Source organism: Aythya marila (genome assembly GCF_965140915.1).
Source record: "Aythya marila genome assembly, chromosome: 19".
NCBI lineage: Eukaryota > Metazoa > Chordata > Aves > Anseriformes > Anatidae > Aythya > Aythya marila.
The window spans coordinates 10,620,277-10,644,877 of record NC_139060.1 but is presented as its reverse complement, the minus strand read 5'-3'; the positions used below and the strand labels follow the sequence as shown (position 1 = coordinate 10,644,877).

The window sequence follows — 24,601 nt, the reverse complement described above, 5'->3', positions numbered from 1 at the left end:
AAAATGCAGTAGACTCTAAAGAAGTAATTCATAAACTACCTGCAAGGCAGCGGAAGGGAAAAAAATGCAGTTATCTCAACGTCACTGCAGGAGTGGAGTTTTATTGGGCATGAGGATTACACTGCCTTCACCTGAGGAGGGGAAGATTTAAAAGCAGTATTTAAGTAGATTTAGAAAAAAAAAAAAAAGAGACCAAATAAATAATGCATTCTGACTTCTAAGCAAGCATTTGTGAGGTTTCAAGAACGCTTTGGAGTATGAAATTCCTAGAGTTGTTCACTTACCCCATTTGCTTTCAAATCAATACTGTCTGCTGTCAGTTCACTTAAACACGTAACAGGAAGCTCAAATTTGACTAAAAGGTAGTATTACGTTACTACTGGTTTTGTAAGGAAACCTTTTTAGAAGTAAGAAGCTAAGGGGAAGTTTTTTTTCCTCTCCATCTGCGACAGACAGCTGTTCACTGCCTGGAATCTATGATAGCAGGCACTTAAAGTAGCACCAAGCCGAAGTAAACACTTCAGAAATTTAATTTCTTTAATTGTACTGACACCGTAAAAGTGTTTGATATTTGCCATGTGAGAAATCAAATCATCTGATTAAACACTGAAGCTGAACACACACTTGTAACTGACTTTATTTAAAAATGTATTTTATGAAATATTTGAAATATTCTGAAAATTAAAAAAAAAATGTTTAAAAATGTTAACACAATTCAGGAGACTTCTCGTGCATGTACGTCGGTGTACAGCATGTCCAGATGTTTAAATACTTAGCACAGGTTAGAACTTGAAGTAATCTTGATCCAAGCCAATATGCATATAAAAAATAAGCCAAGATAGAAAGAGACCTACCTAGCCATAAAAAGATTTGACAGCTTTACAGACTGCTGCGTTTGAACCGCTATTAAAAGCAACTCCCCATGGTTTTCTGCTTTTAAATAAAACTTAGCTCCCGACTTCTAGAAGTGTCCGCTCAGTCCCCTGCTTGCGAGGACCTTGGTTCTCCCTGCCCTACCTTTCAGCCGAGCAGCAACAGCAGCTCCAATCCTGCTTTAAAACCAAACAGCACCCTCCCCAATAAACCTGCAAGGTGTTTTTAAACAAGGGCTGGATGTTCTCTCTAATTCAGACACACTGCAGCAATTGCAACCTGCTGGGAAAAAACAAACAAACAACGAAAACCAGCACGCTGTGCTTTTAAAAAGCACTTTCTTAAAATCTAGAATTTGAATGCAAATTTTTTGGCTTCTGTTTTTCCCCTCTACCTCCCTCCTTTCAGCACCCTCTGCAGCGCTGCGCAGCCCAACCTGAACACCGGTGGGGATCCCACAGCCTCCCCGGGGAGCCGCTGCACCGTGCCCTACCAAACCGTGCTGCTGCTGGCAGAGGCATCTCCTCATCTCAGCACTGCTGGGCCAGGATCTGGCGGACACCAGGCACTTCCACACAGCCCCAGGGCACCGCGGTGCCCCGTGAGGGGCTCCAGCACTCTGCACTGCTTTTGTGTGCAATGTCTCACTGGACTCGTACCTGTCGCAGCAGCACTGAACGTGTCCTGCAAAGCCTGAGCTGCCACAAGGCAGCGAGCCGTGCTTCCCTGCACTGGGACAATCACAGCAGCGCTAACAGGAGCTAACACCAGAGGAAATTACTTTCAAGGCCTCCATCTTTAACATGCCAACGTTTTACTTCTCCATTTCAGCCAGCCTTTAACTTCCATGTGGTTTTACACTGGAAAAGGCCATTTCAAGGGGTGTACAACTGCGCGGTGCTCAGGTGCACTGAGGCTCCCCCGCGGCTCCTGCCCAAAGCCCCTCAGTGACGTGAGGGCAGCCGGGAGCTACGACCACACGGACACTCCGTGCCTGCTCCCAGGGCTGCAGGAACGTTGCTGGTGTGTCCTGCTTTTAGGCTGGACACGAAGATGCACCATGCTATTTCCTAACCAAATCTCTATTTGCTTCTTTAACCACAATCCTGTGCCCAAGCGTCACAGCCCCTTTCCATCTAGACACGTTGAATTTTCATATACTGAAGCGGTTAGTGAAATAGCCCAGCTTCTAAAATGAAGTTCCAGTTGTTTGTTTGTTTGTTTTTTTCCCATTAGCTGGAGATAGACAACTTTCATGGGTTCTTTGCCATGAGCAGCCTCTTCTATAACAGGAGTTTCCATGAGAAGTCAGGGTGACAACGGCTAAAAACCACAAGTCAGACACTAAACTTGTGTTCTAAAAGGCCGCTATCCCAACGAGGCTTTCACATAGGACAGGGCAAGAGTCAGGCCCCTGGAGTTACACTGGTGCCCGCTTTCATCACTAGGTTTTGGGCATCTTCCTCTGGGACTGCCTCTGCCCTTCCAGCAGCACGCGACAACTCGTGCTTTAAACAAGTCGGATTCTTCCTGCCTGCCCCACTCGCTGGCTGCTCCAGGTCTGTGCTGCCATGTTGTTTCTCGTCTGTCTGTTTTTCATAGCCTTAAGTTAAATACATTTGGCACACATGAAGCAGGAAAAGGTGTGAAGTACATTCCCTAATTCATCCTCTGCACAGCTAGAAAGTGTTCTGAAGGTGCACAGAAAAACTTGCCTCCATTTTACAGCTAAGAAAGCACAGGTCGAGTAGAAAAAAACACAAGTATTTTTGGCTCCTATCCCTATACAAACACAAAAAAAATAAAAAACAGTAATTTTACTCTGAGTAAATAATTGTTAACAGATGAAAAAAGAACTACAAAAAAAAAAAGCACACCTCTTTAAAGCCACTGACTGAGCGAGGCCTTCAGACCGACAGATAGGTCTGAACAAAGCCAAGAAGCGCGGTGCGAGATCAATCTCAGAATCTCCCACTGCTTCCTCCAGCACAACCTCGATTACTATGAGAAATGAGAACAGACAGCGTAGGCTCAATATTTTCAGTATACGCTGGAGTATTACACATTGGCAGAAAACCTTTTGGGCAGGATCACAGGAGGCGAGTACTAAAGAAGTCAGTTTGCCTGCATGCTCGGCTTGGAGTCCAGGCTACGCACTGCAAAGTTGCGTTAAAACTCACCGCCAAGTTGTGTGCCCGTCCTCCCCTTCCAAGCACGTGTTGGTCAAGGAAAAGCCCCCGGAGGAGCAGGACAAGCAGCAGGAGCAGAGGCGCGTCCTGAGCCGGGGTGCTGGGATCGCAGCGGGCTGGCTCTGTCCCGGCAAGTTCCACCAGGGCGACAGCCGTCACTTGTGCCCCATCCAGAAACCGCACTGCCCACGGGAGATGCTCCTTTTCCACCATAATAAAAGCCTCCTGCCCCTTTTCTTTTCTTTTTTTTTTTTTTTTTTTTTTTTTTTTTAAATCTCTGAGGCATGAAGCCATAGGAAACGGGGGCAGCAGCAGCTCTGCTATCAGAAACGAGTCCCCTTCCCTCCCCCAAGCTGCAGGCACGGCTGTCACGAAGACCGCCGGCAGGAAAAAACCCGACAATGGAAAAAGAGCTCGTGGGAGCCTCGAGAGGTGGCGGGGAAGGCACCAGCGGCAGCGGGGCTGCAGAAACGAAACGGCCGCGGGCCGTGATTCACGGCACCAAGCCCCGAGAGGAAGGGCAGCGGCACCGCACCGAGCGGGTTACCGGGCCGGTGGCAGGGCCGGACACACGGACAGGCGGACACACGGAGCCCCGCCGCTCCTCCAGCAAGTGCTCCGGGGGGGCTCCCCGGGGACGGCCCCGGGGGGGGGGGCAGCGCTGAGCGGGGACGGGACGGGACGGGACGGGACGGGACGGGCCGAGCCCCCCCCCCTGCTCCCCCCCCAGCCCCGTCCCGGTCCCCGCCGTGCGCTGCCCCCCCCCCCTCTCCCCCCCGGTGCCGCCCCCGCCGTGCACGTGCCGCCCGGGCCCCGCACCCCCTCCCCGCACCCCCCGGTGCTCACCTGCGGCCGGAGGAGCGGCGGGGCCCGGCCCGGCCCCGCAGCCCCGCGCGAAGCGAGCGAGCGGCGCCGCGTCCCGGTCCCGCTCCCGCTCCCGGTCCCGGAGGCAACTTCGGCCGCGCGCGTGCCCGCCGCGCGCCCCCGCGATCTCTCGCTCTCTTTCCCCCCCCCCCCCCCCCCCAACCTCCCCTCCCCTCCCCGCCGCGCTCGGGAGCGCGCCCGGCGGCTGCCACGCAGGCCGGGGGCCGGGAGCGCGCGCGGGCGGCCCCGCTCCCCACCTGCCGCCGGGCTCCGCCGCCGCCGCCGCCCGGCCTCGGGCTCAGCCCCGGCCCCGGCTCCGGGCTCGGGCTCGGCCGCCGCCGCCTGCGCTCGGCCGCGGGCTCCGTGCGGCCCTGCGGGGGGCTCCGCGTTGCCGCCCGCTCGCCCTCTCGGTGCTTTTTTCCACGTCCCGCGATGAGTCACCGCCGGAGCGCCGCTGCCCCTGTGGAAGGAGCATGAGCGGAGCCCTCCCCCCGCCCTCCCGCCGCCTTCCTCCCCCGGAACGTGACGGCGGCCCCGCGCCTCGCTCCCGCCCCGCCGCGGCCTGCGCTGGGCCCCGCCGGGCCGGGCCGCGCCTCCAGCCCCCGCCGCGGGGCGCTCCCCGGGTGCCCGGGGTGCTGGGGCCGGGAGCCCGAAGCCCCTTTGCGAGGGGAGAGGAGCCTGAAAGCCAATAAATAAAAGCCAAACCCGCGGCTCCGGCTGAACCAAGGCGGCGGGGTGAAAGGCACGCGGTGGTAGCCCCGCTGCCAGCACCGTGCGGGGGCTCCGGGCTCGGGGCTCGGCCAGGTTTTGGCCTCCCCGGCCTTGCCCCACCGGGACACGGCCACGGCCACCACACCGTGAGCTGGCACCAGCAGGGTACAGAGCACTGCCGTGGTGTGGGCTGGTCAGTGAGCAGAAGCAAGTTTTGCCACTACACTAGTTGGTTCCTACTTGTTGGTTCCTACTTGGAGCTCTGCCACCCAAAAATAACACAGTTTTTTTAAAATGACCACCGACCGAGGCCGTTCGGTCGCTGCGAGCAGCTGGCATGTTGCTGGTGATGGCTGTGACCCCGCCAGTCTGGGAAATGCGGGCACACGGGGGGGTCGCAGCCAGCCCGGCGCAGGCAGCACGCAGGGGACCCTGTCTTTGGGATGTGATCTTGTCCCGTTTGTCCTGGGCCTTTTTGTGTTCCCCAGTTCCTTCAGACATCCCGAAGGGAAAGGCTTCGCTCTGCATCTCACACTTACAGGCATGGCCAGCACCTCCCGGAGAAATACTGGCAGCCTGCGGGGCTGCTGCATCCCCAACCTGCATCGCCTGCGCCAGGGCTGGGGCAACCAGTTACCTGTGACATTTTGGTCCAAACAAGTCATTGCTGCCAGCAGACTTTCCTCACGTAGTTTGAGCTCCAAAATCCCAGTTCTGCAGAACCCGAGAAGTCCCGGCACGTCCTCGCGCAGGTGGCACTGTTTGTTCATCAGAATTACTTTTAGGAAAACACCCTCAGTAAAGCCCGGCCACCTCTGGCATCCAGGGAGACAAAAGAGCCGCAGCAAATGTTTGTGGGATACTCAGGTTATTTTGTAAGATCTGAGCCAATTCTTTTGAAACCATCACTGAGTTTTGTTTTTGTTGTAAAGTTGTTTACACAAAGCTAATATAAATTCAGTGCATCCAGCCTGGGTGAATATAAACATGATCCTTGCAGGGCCTCAAGTTTCTGATACAGCTCACATTTAAGATACTGCAGAAGTAGATTCTATCTCCCTCAGCAGCTCTGATAGCGTAGATTTTTCTCTCAAGGGTACAGATGCCTGCACAGCTATGCAATGCTTCTCACTAGAGACAGAGCAATAGACACAACAGATGGAAACTGAGAGGCCACCTGGTTTTAAAGCAAATCATATCATCAATCTATCAGTACAAAATCTGAAACATGGGAAAGTGCTTAGAGAAACAAAATGAATTCAATTCTTTTTTTTTTCTCCAAACTCAATTTTCTCAAGGTCTGTTGATGTGCCACTTGCAAAAATGCATTTCTTTCTCTTAAAAACAGACTGCCAGAGGATCGAGGTACAAGAACTTTCGTGTTTTACATCAAAACAAAACAAAAAAAAAAAAAAAAGAAAAGGATCTTTTGTTCGGCTGCCATGAGTTACTGTCTTGCTATTCAGAAAAGCTGTTTTCAAAAATCTGCTACATTCTTGTGCACAGCTTCAAGATCCAGGTTTTTCACGGCTAAATTAGACACACCAGACAGAATTACTTTGGATTATCAACAGCAATTCAGTTAAGAAAGAAAATTAAATTTCCTCAATTAAGTCTTGACAGAAATAGGCTTTCTTTCATGCAGCATGCTAGGATTCTGCTGCAGTTCTCCTTCAAACAACCCCCAAAGCGAGAACTTCCAGAAGATGTTTGCGTTTTTCCTTCCCCGTTGCGGCCGCTGCCGGTGGCTCGTGGCGGAGGGAGGTCGGCCCCGTGCAGGGCCGGGCCCACACGTGCTCGAGGTGCCTCGACACCCGTCTAAAGGCAGGTTGAGCTCGCTGAGCTCAGCTCCCCGTTTCCATTTAACCAATTTCACTGTTTTATATAGTTCGATGTGCTGATGTACATTTTAATCTACAAATTTTTCGAGTCCCACTGACACAGCTGTCAGGAGGAACTCCCAGCAGGCAGCGTAAGCCTGGAGCTCAGCCTGTGAGGAGCGGAGAGCTACATAAAAAAGGGTACTTTAAATAACTTCATTTTTAACCTAACACAAGGAAGTGCTCTTCTGTTCCAGCACAGCCAGGCTTTTGTGCCTCTAAAGCTCTACAGCCAAAGCTCACACAGTCACAGCCTCCTCGTTCCCCACAGCCCAAGTGTTTTGGCACTGTCCTGACCTGTGGCCTCGAGGCCACTTTACTGCCGTCATTCACACACAGCCGAGTGCCACAGGTAGGCCAGCACAGCGGTGGGGGCTGAGAAGATTAAACTGGTACATTTCCTTATTTCTTGCGGGGATGAAGGTTCCCGGTAGTGAGTCTGTATCTGGAAAACTAGAATGATCTCAACCCAATTCTTTAAGGATTTTAAATCAACATCTAGTCAATGGGATTGATTTGCCTTATTCTGAGTGCTAAATGCAACTGTCACTGTGTCCTTCATCCTCAGTCCGTTATTGATAAATTCCTGGCCCTACTGACTTAATATATGCCTATTGACTTATTTGTTATTTTCCATTCTTAATAGCATCCACTGCGGAGACTTCTGCTAACAGTTATTTTCAGAAGAAAAAAAAAAAAACAGAAACCACCCTTCTTCCTCAAATGAAACTTGCAGAGTTTAAGGAGCTTCAATTTTCCAGCAGTAGCTAGAGAAGATGGGCTGTGAATTTTTCTTTCCCCGTGCACGGCGGCAGCATGCCTTGTCCGTGCACACTGCATGCAGGCTGACTTTCACGGTGTGTCTGCAGCCTGCACGCTCGGTTCTCATATTTCTGTAAGGTTCGAGTCCCAGAGGAAGCATTAATGCTAAAGGAATGCATACCAGCGTGTAACTAGTCTAAAAGTCAGTACAAAATCTCTCCAACAGATTGCTCAGAGAAACACCTCTTTTTTACTGCATTTAAGATCTGCAGATTGATCTCACGAGCATTTGTGCAACAGTTTAGTCTCAAACTGATAAGAGTGCTGCACAAAGAGAGAAAGGGAATCAAAGGAGATTAAAAAGCGCTGGTCTTCAGGAAGATAAGCGACCTCGAGCCGCCACGTGACCCCGCCAGCGCTCCAGCTCGGCCGCCTGCGGATCTCATCAGGGAACCAGATGTGACCAGTGGCAGAATATCCTGCGCAGCGTGAGATCTGGAGTCTGTGATTGCCATCCAGGAAAGGGGAGATGGGAAAGTATGATGGAGAAAATGTCCTTTTTTTTTTTTTTTTATAGAGTTTAATTGCTGAGAAGAAAGACACGTTTTCTTTTAAAGAAGAAGGGATGCTAGGAAGCATGCTGAGGAAGGTGTCTGGAGGAAGGAGCAGAAGGAGTTTGTGTACTACAGACAACTTTACATCGCTTCCTCCTTGCTGGTGATTGTGTGTTTGGAAGGACTAAGCGGCAAGGAGCCGTTCTCATTCATTTCTTTGGTCAGTGGAAGCAGGGCGGGGTGGCGGAGGAGAAGCAGAAGCGGCCTGCTGTCCCTCCCAGCAGGCCAGGAAACTGCTTCCACCCGCAGCTTTGCTCACCCTGCCTGGTGCCTGTGCCCGTCCCCAGCACCACGAGGGGCCCGGCGTGGGCTCTGCCCTGCAACCAGGGCTGCAGGTGGCAGTTCTGCTGCCCTTGGGGAAGGGCGGGTGGAGGATGGGGGTTGTCAGGTTTGTGCTCGCTGCTTATTTTGGGGAGGAGGAGGAGGAAGTTGCTGTTCAGAGCTGGAGCTGGGACACGGAGAAAGCTGCGGGTCCTGCACGGGGAGGTTCTGCTCCCCGTGCTCTTGCGAGAGGAGTGGTGGATGCCTTGCCTCAGCCCCAGCGAAGGGTCTGGAGATGAAGATGAGCCCTTGCATTTGTATTCAGACAAAGGCCAGGGAAGCAGCGCAGCAGCCGAGCGCTGGGGCGAGGCCCCCAGCAGCCCGCGTTGCCAAGCAGATGGGCTGCCGTGTTCTCAATCAACTCCAGTTTTTAAGGTCATGCCTAGATAATGAGCATCACAGCACTCAAGCCTACAGATCATGAATATATGGATGAATATTGACTCACACATTTGCCTTTCTACACCTCTCTTCCCGTAACTTCCCCTGTGCCCCAAAGCCAGCACATCCTCCCTCGTGGGGTCTCCAAGCCCTCAGCACCCTCCACCTGTGTGCTCCTCCTGGCCCCCCGGCAGCTCAGCCCTTGGCAGCACACGGCCACCAGCATCTCCCACTGTCCTCTCAGGAACATCTCAGCATGGAGGCAGAAAGCAGACAGGTCAGGCAGTGCTAGGCACAAAAGGGCTCCTTCAGCTGGACTTCAAAGACAAGCCCCAAAAAGGGCAGCCCCTTCCCCAGCTGCAGCGCCTGCTCTGAGAAGCCCTCGTCACTGCCAGGGGGTTGCAGCTGCTGCCGAAACCCTCATGGAGACTTCTTGGAGGGGGCTGAGGCACTGGGGTGCCCAAGGAGTTGTGCACTAAGGCAGCAGGTACCAGGGCTTGCTTTGGGAAGGGAGAGGAGTCTCGCTGTGCCACGACACGTGTGGCTGTGGAGGAACAACGACCAGGAGCAGCGCTGCTCTGCTGATCCCTGAGCTCCAGGCCACGCTGTTCGTGTCACAGTTCACGTTGCCATTTGTGCCAGGGCTTCAAGAACCTCGATTCAAACTTGTGGCCTCCCTCTTGCTTCTCTGGTGGGGTCTGAGCTCAGGTCAGGTCTCGTCCCAAGCCGAGGGCTGAGCCTGCCTTTGGCTCACGTGGAGCTGCGGCCACGCAGCCAGGCACTGGGGACACCCGGAGGGGTTGGGCTTGGGGCTGAACCCAGACCTCACCTGAGGCCATCAGTGTGGACAGACCCAGCTGCTGCACTGCTCTGCTAGCGAGGGCACCAGCTCCACTGCTAAGCCTCCCTGTTTTCCTAATGAACTGTCTTAAGTCAGTCCCTGTTTATACAGTGTCTCTGGATGTTAGCAGTACTTGAATGCCTTCCCTTACTCAGCTGTGCTGGGGTTCTCATTTTTTGTTGCAGGTTTGCTTTCTTGGTTTCATGGGTGAATATCTAGAAAAAGAAAAAGGGAAGGGAAGGGAAGGGAAGGGAAGGGAAGGGAAGGGAAGGGAAGGGAAGGGAAGGGAAGGGAAGGGAAGGGAAGGGGGAAAAACAGGAGAAGGAAAAAGAAAAAGCAACTGAAGCAATTGAAGCCAGATTGAATGGCTCTGGCTTTAACAGTCCTAGGCCCTTCCCCTATTTCCCTGACATTCCTCCTTGTGACCCCTTCCAAGTGTTCTGGGCGAGTTTTGCAGGAATGCAGTTACGCTCCGTCTCCGTGAGCACGGCCTGTTATTCGAAAGGAGCTGGCAGAGCCTCCCGGCTTTCACAGCCAGATGTTACGAGTGTGACCCTGCCAGAAGCTGCATGCGTGCACCTTCCCATTCTCAGCCCCTCGCACAGGGGATTTTTTCTGAAGAATCTGTTCTGGGTAATGCTTTTGTGATTTGCTCTCTTCTTCACTTCTAAGGTCTGCTCCTAGCATCAGTGCTATATAATTTCACAGCCAGAGAAAGCGGGATACATTTTGCCATGAGCTTCAGCAGGAGCAGGACAGCACCGTAACACTGCAGGACAGGGTAACAACATGGCAGGACTTTTGGGTCCTGCTCGTGAGTCGGGACTCAAACTGCATTCAGTGTTGTGCATAAAAAATTCAGAACAAAGGAAGATTCCTGCCCATAAAAAGCCTGCAGGTAAGTTTTACATTTCAGGCTAACAATATGGATACCGAGACAAAAGAATGCAAATGAAAAATGAGACAGTACTGGTTAGCATAACACCCAGGGATCGTGCAATAGTAACAGCTTTTCTTCCATCTTCACCTTTTCTCTGCATTCCTCTAGCTTATTAACAGTTACGGTGATACCTATACCAAGACGCACAGCCAATTCTGTACAAGTGCAGTAATAAATCACTACACACCGAATGACAACTCCATCGTCGTAACTTTGTGTCCCACATGATGCATGCTTACAGATCTAAACAGTCTCAGTTTCAGCCAACCTTCTCCTTTCTCTTCTATTGCTTTTCGTAGTTTTGTATTAAATTATACATTTTGCAAGACAAAAACTTTGTCCTTTGTAGCATCACACTGGCTTCCTGACCACTGTTACACTTCGAGGAGCTACTGCCCTAGAACACTTAACACGTGCCTCAGAGCTAATGACTTGTCACTTCGTTTAATTTATCAAGATGTAGCATGGATGTTGTTCCTATGCCTCAAAATGAGCAGAGGTGAGGGTGGAAACCATGAAGTTTAAATCTCCTACCATTTTATGATCCCAGGAATCCAATGACAAATTTAACCTTTAAAATAATATTACGAAAGGAAGTTAAAATAATGGCACAGCGCAGTTCTTAATGTTAAAGTGCTTTCTATCCCTCCAGTGAAAGGTGCTGCAGAAATGCAGAGCATTATGTTTATTTATTAATAATCCCGCAAAGAAATTTTCATGATCGCCACTGGGGACTGCCTGACAGGTGACACAGGCGACCTCCTGCCAGGAGTGACATCTCTCCCCTATAATTTACATTCTCTAAATGATTTGCGATCAAATTACTTACAGCACAGATTAGCTTCTCCCCCTGCTATTCACTCGCAGCACCACATTCAACTGTTTGTTCCACAGAACCATAAAAATAATAATATGGAAAGTCAGTGCCTCTGCTTCCAGGGTATTCCAACATGGAAACAGCACACTGGCCAGGAGATCGATTCCTGCACTCATTTTCTCAGGCACTGGGATTTGCATCTGGGAGAGATGCAGGTCGTTGGCTTGAAAAGAGCATTCTGAGTTCACATTTTGATTGCACAACCAGATAAACAAATGAAGTGTCCCAATTAGAGGGAAGAAAATAATCAGCCTGCAGTGCGGAGGTGCAGGGACTGAAAGGACTGAGGAACAAACGCGCTTGGAACAGTCAAAGGACAAACCCCAGGTATTTACTGGATGTTAGGGAGACTGTAGCCATCAGTGGCAGGGAACTGGTTAAGAGAATATATTAAAGGTGCAAAGGGTCTCCCGACCTCTGCCACTGTCAGTTCTGTCAATGGGTCTACAGACGCCAGTGGAATAATTATGGCCTATATTTAGATTATGGATGCATCGGGCAGGGTGAAGGTTGAACATGAGGAACATGGTTGTTTGCAGTTCATTAGCGGTGGGAGCAGCCTAGGGTGGGAGGAGGGCACTGAACTGGATTCATCCCACCTGGAGTGCTTGCGCTGAGCTGCATAATATCAGGGAAAGAGATCTGATTATATGTGGAAACAAAAGCAATAAACAACCGTGTTCGGGTTGTCACACCCGGCGAGCCGAAGAAAGGAAGGAAGGAAAGAGAGGAGAAAGCGAGACAAGCCTCTGGCTCTCGGCCACCTCGTTTCTGTACGAATGAATGCAATGGCCACCGAGAAATCGGCTGGCTGGAAAATGCAGAAGGGACGGTGTGAGCCCTGTGAGTGTGGTTTGTGGGCTCTGTGCAAGTTGTCTCTTGCTGAATTCTGAGCTGACCGTACGAACCTGTGCGCCTGGAGCGCTGGGCATCGAGGGGAGGCTGGGCTCCCCAGAGGTGCTGAGGTGTGCTGGACACGTTGGTGCTCAGCAATAACACTTGGGAGGGTTGCACAAGCAGGAGCTAGAGATCAGGGAAAAGGCACAGCCAGCGAGCTTGGAAACACACACTGTGCAATGACTGGGCAGGAAAACACTGAGGCTGCCACTAAGAAATAATCTTGGTTCTGGCTCCTGGAGAAAAAATAAATAAATGACAAAAGGTAACGGGCGTAGAAAGCAAGGAATGCAAACAGCACGGCCATGGCTCATTGCAACACGATGGAGGCCCTCTATTTGAGCCTGCCAACGATGAAGCAAACCTAGGGGAGCTAATACTGCAAATACCACTCAGGTTAGATTATGAGTTTTCCTTTTGCTAACTGCCGGACCTCCAAGCCAGAAGAAATGTGAGCCCCAAATGATTAAAGCTCAAAGCACTCACCCTAGAGCCCATGGTTGCTTGTTTAGGGAAGAGGAACCTGCATGCTCCGTGCTCTGCATTTTCCCTGCTGTTCTTGCAGTTCCTTTTTGGCTTGGAAAGCAATCCTGAAAACCTTGAGCTGAAACTTTCCCAATTTTAAACTTATTCATAGTATTGATGCCATGGCATCAAGGTCTGTTGTGAAACACGGTGCTTTTTTTCTAATTCTTTATTCACATCAGCATATTGTTTTGTCAAAGTCCTAGGTCTTTCTAAAGAGTCAGTAAACAAGAAGTGAAGTTTTACCCAGGAATGCTGTGTAAAGGTGATGGTCGGGAGCAGGAAAAAAACTCTGTGATTTCTGTCTGCTGTTTCTACTTCACCCAGAGTATTTCCCGTATGTGAACTTTCCTTACTCACCCAGGTTTTGGAGGGGCCAGAAGGAAGATCACTTCTTGTTTTCTGGCGGTGTGTCCGTTGAGTGTGGGGAGCTAACAGAAGCCTCCTCCCTTTGTTATTCCCGTTTTGCAGGCAGCAGCTCAGAGACACTGCAGTGGGAGATCGTTTGCCCAGGGTCACACAGCAAGTCAGTGGCAAGAAGAAATGAGGCCCCAGAAGGTCAGCTTTCCATTCTAAAGCAGGAAGGAGGAAAAGATTCTGCACAAAGTCAAAATTTCCAGCCCAAATCTAAAGCACGTTCTCTTCAAGGGAAGAGAAGAGAGGAGGCATGTTGTATCTAACACCGCTGTGTAGGGCCATGCCAACACTGCAAGTCCTCGGGGTGCCCCTGCACAGGCCCTTACTGCTGCTCTGCTGGAGCAGCCTCTAGGAAACAGCAAGTCAGATAAAGACGAGTTGCAGTGAATGGAAAATGGAAAACAGATGCCATACCATCACGTTATTTCCTCAATGCAAGCTAAAAACAACTGACAGTTTCCCATCATACTGACTACTCAGGGCCCCAGTCAAACGGCTGGCAAAGTTTCTTCACTCCAAAACACTGGGGATAATGAATTCAGAAGTTCTGAACAGCTGCTTTTCATGGATCATTTAGAATTTGCGATGCAAATATGAAAAATCCATCTTAAATGCCCTCAACTAATTGAGTGGAGTACAGCGAATACAAAGGAACAGATCACTGACCTTGGTGAAAACAGCACAAAAGCCTTAATCTGCCCAGAGAGACCCAGAAGGTTACCGAGGAGCAGAAGAGAGCAGAAGCCTGTGTACTCTCACTCGGGTTCCTAATTCTGCTGGCCACGAGGCAGCTACAAGCCTTTCCTTTGGGACACACGCAGCAGCCCCCAGCGCCCTCCCTTACAAACCACGGCAGTGGAGAAGGAGGTGGGTGGGAGCTGGGCTTCGGCCAGATCGCTGGTGTCGGAGCTGACAATTCAAAGCAGGACTTGATGCTGGGGGCGAAGAGAGAACGGTTAAACATACCGCTTAGGAAAGGTGAGAAGATGTTTTTGAATAGCTTCGAAGGCAGGAGGCAAACGGGGCAGAAGGGCAGGGCTGTGTGGGAGTGGGGCAGGTGGGTATCAGGGCCGTGGATCTGCGGGGCCGCTCGCACACAGCCGGAGGTGGAAGGGGCAGGACTGGAGAACTGAACGCAAAGGAGAAGTGTGGCTTTCGGGGCTGACGTGGCACAGCCGTTCACCTTGGAAAAACAAGAACGTGTTCGTGTGGCCCGGCTGCATGTTGCAAATCCCCAACGTTTTTCCTTAGCAAGGTGCATGCTCCAAAGGTATTAATTGTTAACCAGCAGCTGCCTGGGCGAGGGGCTGTTAATGCTGCGCGAGGCCGGGCAGATAAGATGTTGCTCTCCCGAGGCTCCCTGTATGGAAAACAGCGGCAAGGTCCAGCGAGTCTCCCCAGTTGTAGTTTTCTAAAATTGGAGCCTCACGTCCGCTGGGCTGCGCATACCAGCTCCGGCCCTGTCAGCTGTTGCTCACTTTATCATCGTGTTCCTTCGCGGGGAGCAGAGCGCAGGCTCCTGCAGCCGCGGGCGGCGCCGCACCTTGCCCAGGTTGTGGCCGCGAGGAGCAGCAGCACGGCAGCACCGGAGACACTGCAGGCCCGTCTGGTATTTACACCAGCTGCTCCCTGTGGGCCTGAACAAGCAAGAAGCTCTCTTTAAAAGCTTATAATCGTTGGTCGCATTCCAAGAGAGACAAAGGGATGTTGTAAAAACAGTTTCGTTTGAGCTTGGCAAAACGCTCTGCCAGGGCAGAGGCAGCAGGTTTCCTCTGTGGGGAGGCAGGAGGTGGACGGCTTTGTTGAAATTCATGTTTTTCTCTGTCTGTTTTGATGGCACTCACTCGGATTTACATTTTCTAGAGCGGTTTTCTGCAGAAGCAGGGTTTTGGTGGCATTTCCGAGGCAGCAGCCCTGCTCCGTGCCCGCTCAGGAAGCCGGCGGTGCTGACTCAGCTCCCGGGGAGCCACCGAGCATCTCTGTCCTCTGCTGCGAGCAACCACAGAGCACAAGCGTGGCGGTGCCCCTGGTTCAGGCGCTGGGCAGAGAGAGGCTTTACTGCAGGCAGGAAGGAAATGGAGGCACCACAGCGGTGTCACCGTTTGTCAGAAACGAGAGCAAAGAGATGAGACCCAAGCGTCAGGGAGAGAACCAGGCACACGGTCAGGTGCTGTGCGAGAGGCCTGGGAAAACACTCTGCGCGTGCTCTGCTCATTTCAGCTGAGGTCTGAATGCCCAGAAAAGGGCTGGAAGGTTGCCAAGACAACAGCGTTTTGAAAACCGCAGCGTGCAGGTTTGGACGGGGCCGGGGAACGTACTCGAGCTCTTGTGCAGTATCTGGAGCCACGAGCCAGCACGAGAACGCACCCGGCCGGCAATACCCAGCGGGAACCGGCGCAGCCGTCACAAGCTCCTATTATGCCTTTTACTCAGCGCGATCCACATGGTTTTCATTAGGTCCAAATTGTAAAAGAAAATATATACATATTAAATAAAAATACCAGAGTTCTGCGAACGTGTGTTTGGCAGTTTGCGTTCAGGTTACAAATGCTCACACTGTGAGTTTGAGAAAAAAGCTGTTTTACAGGGCTGTGATCTGCAGGCGAGTAACGAGAGGCGTGCCATGTTCTCAGACATGGTTTTGGCCCACACGTCCTCAAAAAGCAAATAAACAAAAGCGAGTAAACCAAATCGTCCTGCACGTCAACAGCTCGGTCGGTTTGGGAAGATTAGTGCCTGGGAACAAAGGGGTTTATGGATCAGAGACCTCTCTGGTTTTCTGCACGCCGTGAGCCTGGCTCCCTAACGACTCAGGACCCCTGCGTTCACCGCGTCCATCTGCCACCCCCACCCCTCCAGCTCCTCTCCTGCTCACTCGCCGGCCAGTGAAAAAATTTTGTGTCATTTGGCAGACACCCCGGTGCCCCATCACCGTGACTGCGGCTCACACCGACGGGGGCTGGATGTGAAATCCTGCGGCCCCCCTCCTGCTGCGCTGTGCACGGGGTTGTGCCGCTGAGAAACCTGTGAGAACAAGCAGTAACTGCTGGGCAGCACCGTAAGCAGAGGCAGCATTTACACCATAAAAGTATGCTGCGCTGGTGAAACACGTACAGAAGGAAGCAGCCTCTGAGAACGGGTTGTTTTATGAGGGGCTGACTTCAAAATGAGTCATTTAGCACAGAGCAGCAATTGTGACTTTATTAAAAATCACCATGCTCTGGAGTGAACTCCTTGGCTCGCTGCGTGTCCTGCCAGCTCCATCAGAAAATAGGTCCTGCCGAATTCCCATGGAAAAGCCCTGGAGCGGCTCCCAGCCCCATTGCGCTCCCTGGGGACGCCGCTGGCACCCCGGCCGTGTGCTCACTTCCTGCCTGCTCGGGGCCAGAGCCTGCAGCCCTCAGCCCTCAGCCCTCAGCCCTGAGCCCTCTGTGCTCCGTTCACAACTTCTGCAGCTTTTGTAACAACTCCCCGCTGTTATTCTCATTCCCGTGCATCCAGCAGGTACATTTGGTGCAGTGCTCAGGCGCTGCGAAGTTAATTAAATTAAGCCAAAATGCTCACGTGAGATGAAAATGGGACCCCTCGCAGCAGACCTGCAAATGCAGCAGCTGCCCTGCCCCTGCCAAGGAGCAGGTAGCGACAGCTCCTGCACGGGCAGGACGCTGGGGAGGAAGAGCACGAAGCCAAGGAACAGCAAGTGTGGGAAACACAGGGCTCCTCGTGCTGGGTTCCAGAGCCCGTACTGGGATCCAACAAACGCAGATATAAAACAGATCGTCTGCTCGATATTTTAACGTGTAAGCGTACGGACTCTGCACGGCGAATTGAAAACTCTGCGCTGAACTCCTTTCTTCTCTCCCCTTGAAAACAGGTTTTAGGGATGGAAATACTGATCTAAACTAAATCCCAGGAGCCTGACAATCCTTCTGCAGAACTTCCCTGAGACCCTGGGACGCTGCCAGCTTTATGTGATGGAAAGGAAGACTGCCAGGTCACAGGGCATGCCACAGATGGGATCTGACTTCTAAGCAGTTGTTTAATTTAGGCCTGGAACACGATTTATGGGAGTCTATCTGAAATCACGGAGAAAAGAAGGCAGAGGGCTGGAGGGCAGAGGCAGGTACGTGTGAATTCACATGAGACAAACTGTCTGTAGGGCGAATGTTCCTGCGAGGCTCCGAGTTTCCATCTCTGTTTTAAGGAGGGGGAAGCTGACGCTTCAAGTGAAAAAATGCCTCTAACAGTGAATAGCAGCGGGGGGAAGAATGCGACCACACCGGCCCTGCCGCCCAGCTTTATGGCCTGCCTGTTCCTGCAGGGAGGACAGGACGCGTGGGAAGGCAGGAGTTTGGTGTCACTTCCCTGCTGCCCCGAGCCCGGTACACACAGGACAGGACGAGTACCGGGGCACGGCCCCTTCGTGCACCACCCCCGGGCTCTGTGCCCCCAGCCCAGCACAAGGCGTGGGCATTTTGGTCACATTCCCGGGGGGTTCCCCAGCCACCTCCACGGCATTTTGTGTTGCTCCTACTGTGCAGCACCTGGCCCCGAACCCGGCTGGCCCTCCCGAGCACTTGTCGTTTTCTCTCTTCCCTCTCCTCCCCTCTTAACAAGAGAAAGAAAACAAAACCATTTCCCCACAGGCTGCAGACACAAGTGAGATGCAGGTGCAGGCTGCACAAAGCTAATGAGTTCAAATCCCAGCGCCCCGCACACCCTCACGGAGGAGCTGCCCGGCCCTTTGAAGGGCAGGAATGAAAGGAGCAGGGGCGCAGGGTGCACCTGGAGATGTGGGGCTGCTCCCCCAGCCCGGCCCGCGGCTGGCCGTGGGACAGTGCCTCTCCTGGTGCTGAGCACCGTGCCTGCTTCTCGTGGGCTCCTGGGTGCTTTCCAGACCGAGACCCACTCAGACCTCCCCGTGAAAGAGGTGCGAGGAGCGGCTGCAGGCAGAGAGCAGGACAGCCGGCGCCTCTCCTGCCTGGGTTCAAACCACCAGAGCCCCACAGCTCACCCCATCCCATGGGGAAATCACCTTTACTGGGTCCTGGCAGTGCTGTGTCTTAATCACCGCAACGCCTTGTAGGTCAGGGGGAGGAGAAACGTGTTCCTCAGCCTTAGCCAGTCCCTTCCAGAACAGTCCCTGGTGTTTCTGCCGGCAGTGTAGGTTCCTGTGGTTATTTTGCCTCTTTGCTACACACGGGGACAGAGGGGAGCTGCCTCCTTCCCTGCCCTCGGCCGGCTGAGCTGGATCCTGCTTGGGCCACAGAAGCTCAGCGCTGGGTGTGGACACGCAGTCCATGCAGCCACCGAGGGGCAGGTTCCCAGGGCTGGACACTGCTCCTTGGCTTTCCGGAGCAGCCGGGCAGGCAGGACCAGCAGCTTCCCCAGGGCTGCTGCGGCTGCTGGGCCGTCTGGTCAGCAGGGAACGCTGAGGGCACGATGGGCGCGACCCAAATGCAGGGCATGCGGAGTGCTGGGGCGCACGCAGCTCCCGGCCCCAAGGCTGAACCCATTCATGCTGCAAAGGAGAACAACTCACAGCACGGCCCCAGCAGCCGGTACAGGACCCGGCTGCTGCTCCAGCCGACGTGCCCGATGTCCCCTGGTTGGTTTCAGACCTTCAGCAGGGCACTTCCACAGCTCCCGGTTCGCACCAGTGGGAACGGGATGGTCCCGGCCCCTCCTCCCAGAAGCCTGGCTGGGGTTCCTCGCATTTCTTCCTTGCGGAAAGCACTGAGAGTCAATTTTTTCCCTGTTAAATCATCTGATGTTTTTGGCTCCCGTTCCGATAGGAATTCTTTCTTTCTTTTGCATTAATTTTGCCCGGTTCCAGCACTGACCCATGTTTATGAAAGGGGCTTATGAGCTGTAATGTTAACTAGCCTCAGTTTGCTGATTCAGCAGCAGAATAAATAGGTAATTACACTCTGCCATATGTGTCTCTAATTCCAAATAGATGGTGTCCAAAAGGCGCTGTGCATTACCAGCGGATGACTGGAGTTGGGACTGTAAAAATGAGTAAATTGGTCCCCAAGGCCAGAAAAAGCTCTGTCAAATCCCACTGTTTATATCATACTGAGTGGCTGACTTGTGGTTATTTTGTAATTTAATACTGCTAAATGTCAACGGGAAATCCTTTCAACTACAGTTTGATACCTAGTGACAGAAAATCATTCAAGACTTAGACAAAGCCGCTAGCTCGGAGAGGTGCGTTTTTGCCTTTTTAATCTTCGCGCACGGAGCGAGCGGGCGGCAGCTGCCCTGCCCCGGAGGCGAGGCGAGGCGAGGAGCTGCTGGCGGTGCTGGTGCTGCTGCCCCGTGGTCCCAGCCCGGAGCCACCCCGGCCTCGCCGTGCTGCTCACCCCGCGCAGCCGTGTGCGAGAGCGGCGCTGCGGCCGCGGGTTTGTGCGCGAGGAAGCGGAGCCCAGCGCGGCCGCGTTCCCCAGACGCTGCCTGTGGACAAATCCGCACGCTGACGCACACGCGAGGCTGCGCTGAGCGGCGAGCTGCAGAGCCCGCAAAGGGCTCGAGGTAGGTGTCTCTCAAATGACAGCCCGAATCTCCTTCGCTGCCTCCAATAGCTGCCTCTACACGCGCCCCAGGCTGCAGCCCTGCCAGCCAGGGAGCTGCTGGAAGGAGAGCTGGGAGCCGTCGGGATTTTGGGCTGAGCCGTCAGTCCTGGTGCTCTCCGACCACCATCCACCTCCTGCGGCAGGGACGGAGGGACAGCCGCCCAGTTGTGGGAGCAGAGTCATGGTGCTGCCTGTGGCGAGGAGAAAGGAACAGATCGGAGCTGACAGCACGCGGTGTGGAGACCTGCAGTGAGCAGGACCCCGTGCCCAGCCCTCGCCACGGCCGGCACCAGCGTGTGCGGCACGGGAGGCACTGACCTGACCTGGCCCAAGCAGAGGGAAGAGCTTCTCCTTCTCCGTGTGCAAGCACGGAGCTCTGCCCGGTGCAGGCTCGCAGCTCTTTGTGCCGGGTGGCAGCAGCCACGTGTCCCAGGGCTGCTGTCCAAGCAGGGCCTGTCGCACCTGACGTGCTCGGCTCGGGCTGTCTGCAGCACATCTCCCGTCTCTAGGGGCCCCGCGGAATAATTAGAGGTCTGAGAGCTGGACAAAGCCCGTCTGCTGGACAGGGTAATTTACAAACGCTCAGACTGTCCACATCGCTAAGCCAAAGGGGAAGCTTAATTAGAGGCGCAGGAGAAATTCATCTGGGAGGAAATTAGGGCAGAGAAGCCCCCCGGCCCCGGAGCCAGAAGGACGCCCCCATCCCCACTGCCCCTCGGGCCGGGCAGCGGGGGCTCGCTGGGAGCACAGGGCTCGTCCCGGCCCCGGAGCCGCCGCCTGCTCCCTGCCCGTGCTCCCTCCTGCCCTGCCAGCTCCACGAGGTGCCCGTAGCGGCTCGAGCATCTCTCCCGGGCTGCGTGGCCCAGCCGTATGTCTGCAGTTGGCAGCTCGGGCTAATGGGGTCTGCGGGGAAGCTGTTTCACACTCAGTTCCTGTGTTATACATGGCTGGCTGCAAAGGGGGGGAGCTGCACAAGCTGCTCAGGCAATATGTCTGCACAGATCCCACAGGATCCTGTCTGCTGCTCTCCGGCGATCCCCTAGGATCCAGCCTGCTTGCTCAGGGTTAGGCCAGAGGCTTCTAGAAAATGATGGCCAAGCAGCTCGAGGCTTCCTCGGCTGGGCTGGGGCAAGAGCAGAGTCAGAGCAGGAGCTGCCTGGCTCCACGCAGCATCAAGGCGGTGGGCACAGGCGTAAATTCAGAGCAGGCAGGAGCCTGCCCCGGCACCAGGAGCGCGAGCATCTTGTGCTTGAGCTGCTGGGTCTGTGCCGATACCACAAGGAAGTGCTTCAAAGGTTTGTTACTTGCAAACTCCCCCAAAGTCTGGGGAAGACCTCGTATTTAGGAGACAATGTTCTTCTCTTGGGATCCCCTCTTGCTGCCTGGGGGTTGGAGCTGGTTTGTGGCTAAGGGGGATGAAGGCTGGGGCACAGAGAGTCCCAGATCTGCTCCAGCAATTCGCTCCGGGGCTTTGAACAAATCCTTTTTGGCCCAGCTTCTCACAGGCACCTGACAGAGACAGGAGCCAGCATCTAAACGAGCTCTTTGTCTCGGTGTCTTATTTTCCCCGTTGGTAAGCTGGGATAATTCTCTCTCACCACTTCCTCGGGGTGGTTTTGGTCATCACTCACATGTCTGAAGCACGGCGAGATTTGCAGATGAAAGAAATATGGTGCTGCACGACTGTCTGCTGGACTTGGGCACTCAGCCCCTGCCCTGCCTCCAGACCCAGCGGCTCCTGGCTCCCTGCAGTGCTGGCGAAGCAGCCGGAGCTCCGAGGGACAGCCGGTGACACCCAGCTGCAACGGGCAGGGAGGCTGCTGCCATCCCGGCAGCCCCAGCCCCACCATGAAGATCTGCATCTCCGCAGCACTGCTCAGGGCTGTCAGTGCCATCCTGGAGCCCCGGGGGAGTTTCCCTCCCACCTACAGGTTCCTGCCACGCTGCGGAGGGAGGTGAGGTTTGTTTCCTTCCCCACCCTAACCTGCCCCTCGCTCTTCTGGTGAACAGATCCGGCAGGGCTTGCAGCTCCCCTGGTTCCCTGGCCAGGTAATTCAAGCTGCGAGTCCCCTGCTCTGCCTTTCTAACTACAAAAACTCAACAACTGTGACCAGGAAAATAAAGTCAATTCACTGGCTTGGGTGAGCCTTGCTAAGCCCCGTGCCAGCCCCGCACACAGAGGATGGAGTCGTGCTCAGGATGATCTGGGAGCTGCAGCACCCCTTCAGCGTGCTGACTGCACCTCTCACAAACCCACAGCTCTGTGGGGCCAGGCTGGGAACGATGGCTGCTCCAGATACCAGACCGACACCCACTCAAAAAGCAGGAGCTGCCCTGGCTCACAGGGGCAAAGTCAAAGATTTCTACGGCCGGCCACGCTGCTCAGGGCAGGACTGGCTCCCGCACAGCCCAGCAGCAGCTCCCGCAGCTTCTACCTGCAGCCAGGGAGGCACAGGAGGAGCGTGGGCTGTCCCCAGCCAGCAGAGATTGCTGTTCCTGTGAGCTTCCCTTCCCCATGGCCTCCTTTGGCCCAGAACCCAGATTCCACAGCACCCACACTGCTGCATCTTCAGGCTCTGCTCTGCCGCAGGCTGCTGGGATGCCTGCTGCACGCACACAGCCCCTGTGAGCGGAGATAAGGCTGGTGGGACTGAGATACGGCGTGCAGGGGATTTCCTAGCTTGTGGCAGCATCTCAGATTTCTGCTTTTGAGATCAGCAGAGGGAAAAGTCTAGTTTGCACAACAGCCCCTGTAAAGCGGGGCAGCCACGGCTTGGCAGCAGAACCAGCTTCACTCTGATGTTCCCAAAGCCAAACTAACCCCGGGACCGCGTCCCTGCAAAGCCCCCTGCAGCCACCGAGGGGCTGGGAGGCAGGGGTGGGCTCCCAAAGATGCCCGGTGCCATCGGTCACAGCAAGGTCTCTGGGCTGTCTGTACCCCCTGCCTGCCATCCCTTCTGCCCCACATCCCCGAGCCTCGTGGTGTCTGTCTGTCAGGGCTGTCTGTCCCCTATGGCAGGGAGACACGGCTAAGGGGACACCCAGGCACCGTGGCGCTGACCCTTCACACCGGGCACGGCGAGCAAAGGGGTCGCTGGCAGGTAGGAGCAGGGCTGTGACCAAGCGGGGACAAATGCAGGGCGCTGCGTGCCGGGGGCTCGGCGAGGGGCTGCGCGTTGGCACGCCAGGCCTGCCGTGTCCCCCCTGCCTGCGGGGACACCTGCCAAGCCCTTCCGCTCCGGCTGGGAGAGATTAAAGGATGGAGTGGCTGGCGGTTCAGGCTCGGTTCATTAGAAAGAATCCCGTTAATTGGGTATTAGCTGGCCTCTGCTGGGGATCGGGGACACATGGGCTGGGAATACAGGAGCGGCGGTGTGACGCTTGTCAGACATTTGAACTTTGGCAGGCTGGGGTGGCTGGCATGGGGCGGGCAGGGCAGCCCTCAGCTGCCATGTCAGGCCGTGCCCCTCGGAGATTCGGGGCTGCTATTGTCTTGGCCAGACTAATCCCCCTTGCTGGGATGCTGGTCTGGTTCTCCTCCCCGTCCCAGATTGTGTGTCACACCTCCTGGGCTTTGCTCCGTTTAAAAATACATGTTTGGGGCTTAATCTGTGCTGCTGCAGGGCACAAAGACCGGGCTGGCCCCGGGATCACCTGACATCGAGTCCTGAAACAAAGCCCTTAGGGCAGAGTCCTCATACTCTGGCACTAAAGTCTCAATTCCTGTCGCCTGGAAACATAACAGGATTGTCTCCGTTTAGCGGGATTATGTCTGAAAAAGCCTTTTGTTACTGCCACTCTGCTCCGGGGCTGACAGCTGAACCGAACCAGATGGGAGTCCCCTGGTCAGACCGAGGAGATGGCGCGGGGCTGACCCCGGACAAGTCGCCTCCTTGCCCTACACTTGGCCTCTCCTCCCCGGGGCCGAGGGGACGGAGAGGCCTTCGGAGACCAAACACCTTTTGCCCTGGACATGCCAGCGAGCCGCGAGCAGCCAGAGGAGGGGCAGGGGTTGTGGCCACTTTTGTCCCTCCTTGACCTCGTGCAACCGAGCCTCGTGCGTACTCGGAACATGCTGGGAGCTGCGCTCATGACGAGCGGCGATGCAGCAGGTCGGGGCTGTAGGGCTGTGGGGACAGCCGGCATGGCACAGCAAACACGGCACAGCCAGCACGGAGCTGCCCGTGGCCACCCCATCTCCGCAGCCCCGAGGACGCTGCCGGAGGTGCTCGCAGCCAGCGCTGCCCCGGCCGCTCCCCTGGTGCTCTTGCAGCGGTGGCGGCGGCGGCGCCGCTCTACCTTGAAGGCACGAGGCATGCTGTACGCAGCGAGAAGGCTTGCCTAATTAACTCCGATTGTATATGACATTGTCATGTTGATTTACTAAATATACGCGGGAAATCTCTTTATTTCACCAGCTGATTGGTGACATAATCTGGGGCTGTAAGGAGCAGCCTTGACACCAATTCCCTCTGGTTATGTTACCTGTCTTTTCCACCTGCAATCGCATCAATGAAGCCCACAAGGAACTTCAATAACTAATTTATTCATTTTGCTTCTGATTTATAGTAAAAAGGAAGGGATGTCAGGATACACTTGTCTAGAATGACAATCAAGCCCAGAACCCTTCCAAGCTCGCGCCTTCTCAAGAAGCAGAAGGCTTCACCTCAGCAGCGTGTGCACTGTGCGGGTTGCAATTACCAACCACTTCTGTGTTTCCGTAGGCTCTCACCAGCTGGGAGAAAGTTTCCAGATAACACACGCCTGGAAAAGTCAATTACCTTGCTCCCTTCCCCGCTGCAGACATGGGCACCCCTGACTGACACACGGCTTCTCTGTTGTGCTTCTCATGCCCCCATTTGCCCCAGAATACCCACCCTGCACTCACCAGGTGGTGCTCAGGACGTTTTCTCCACTGCCCCGTGGGGGAAAGG

General features: G+C 54.4%; 1 protein-coding gene across 2 annotated transcripts in view; it reads right to left on the bottom strand.

Moving 5' to 3' along the window:
- Positions 1 to 4,403, bottom strand: part of NEK6 (NIMA related kinase 6) — a 58,019-nt gene extending 53,616 nt beyond the window's left edge. The window contains exon 1 of one of the 2 annotated variants that reach the window (XM_082775445.1): positions 4,184 to 4,403. The gene's annotated coding sequence lies outside the window, so the exon portion shown is untranslated. Of the gene's footprint in view, positions 1 to 3,908; positions 4,039 to 4,183 lie in introns of those variants that run through there. The other variant, XM_082775446.1, reaches the window with a different exon arrangement.
- Between the last annotated feature and the right edge of the window lie 20,198 nt (positions 4,404 to 24,601).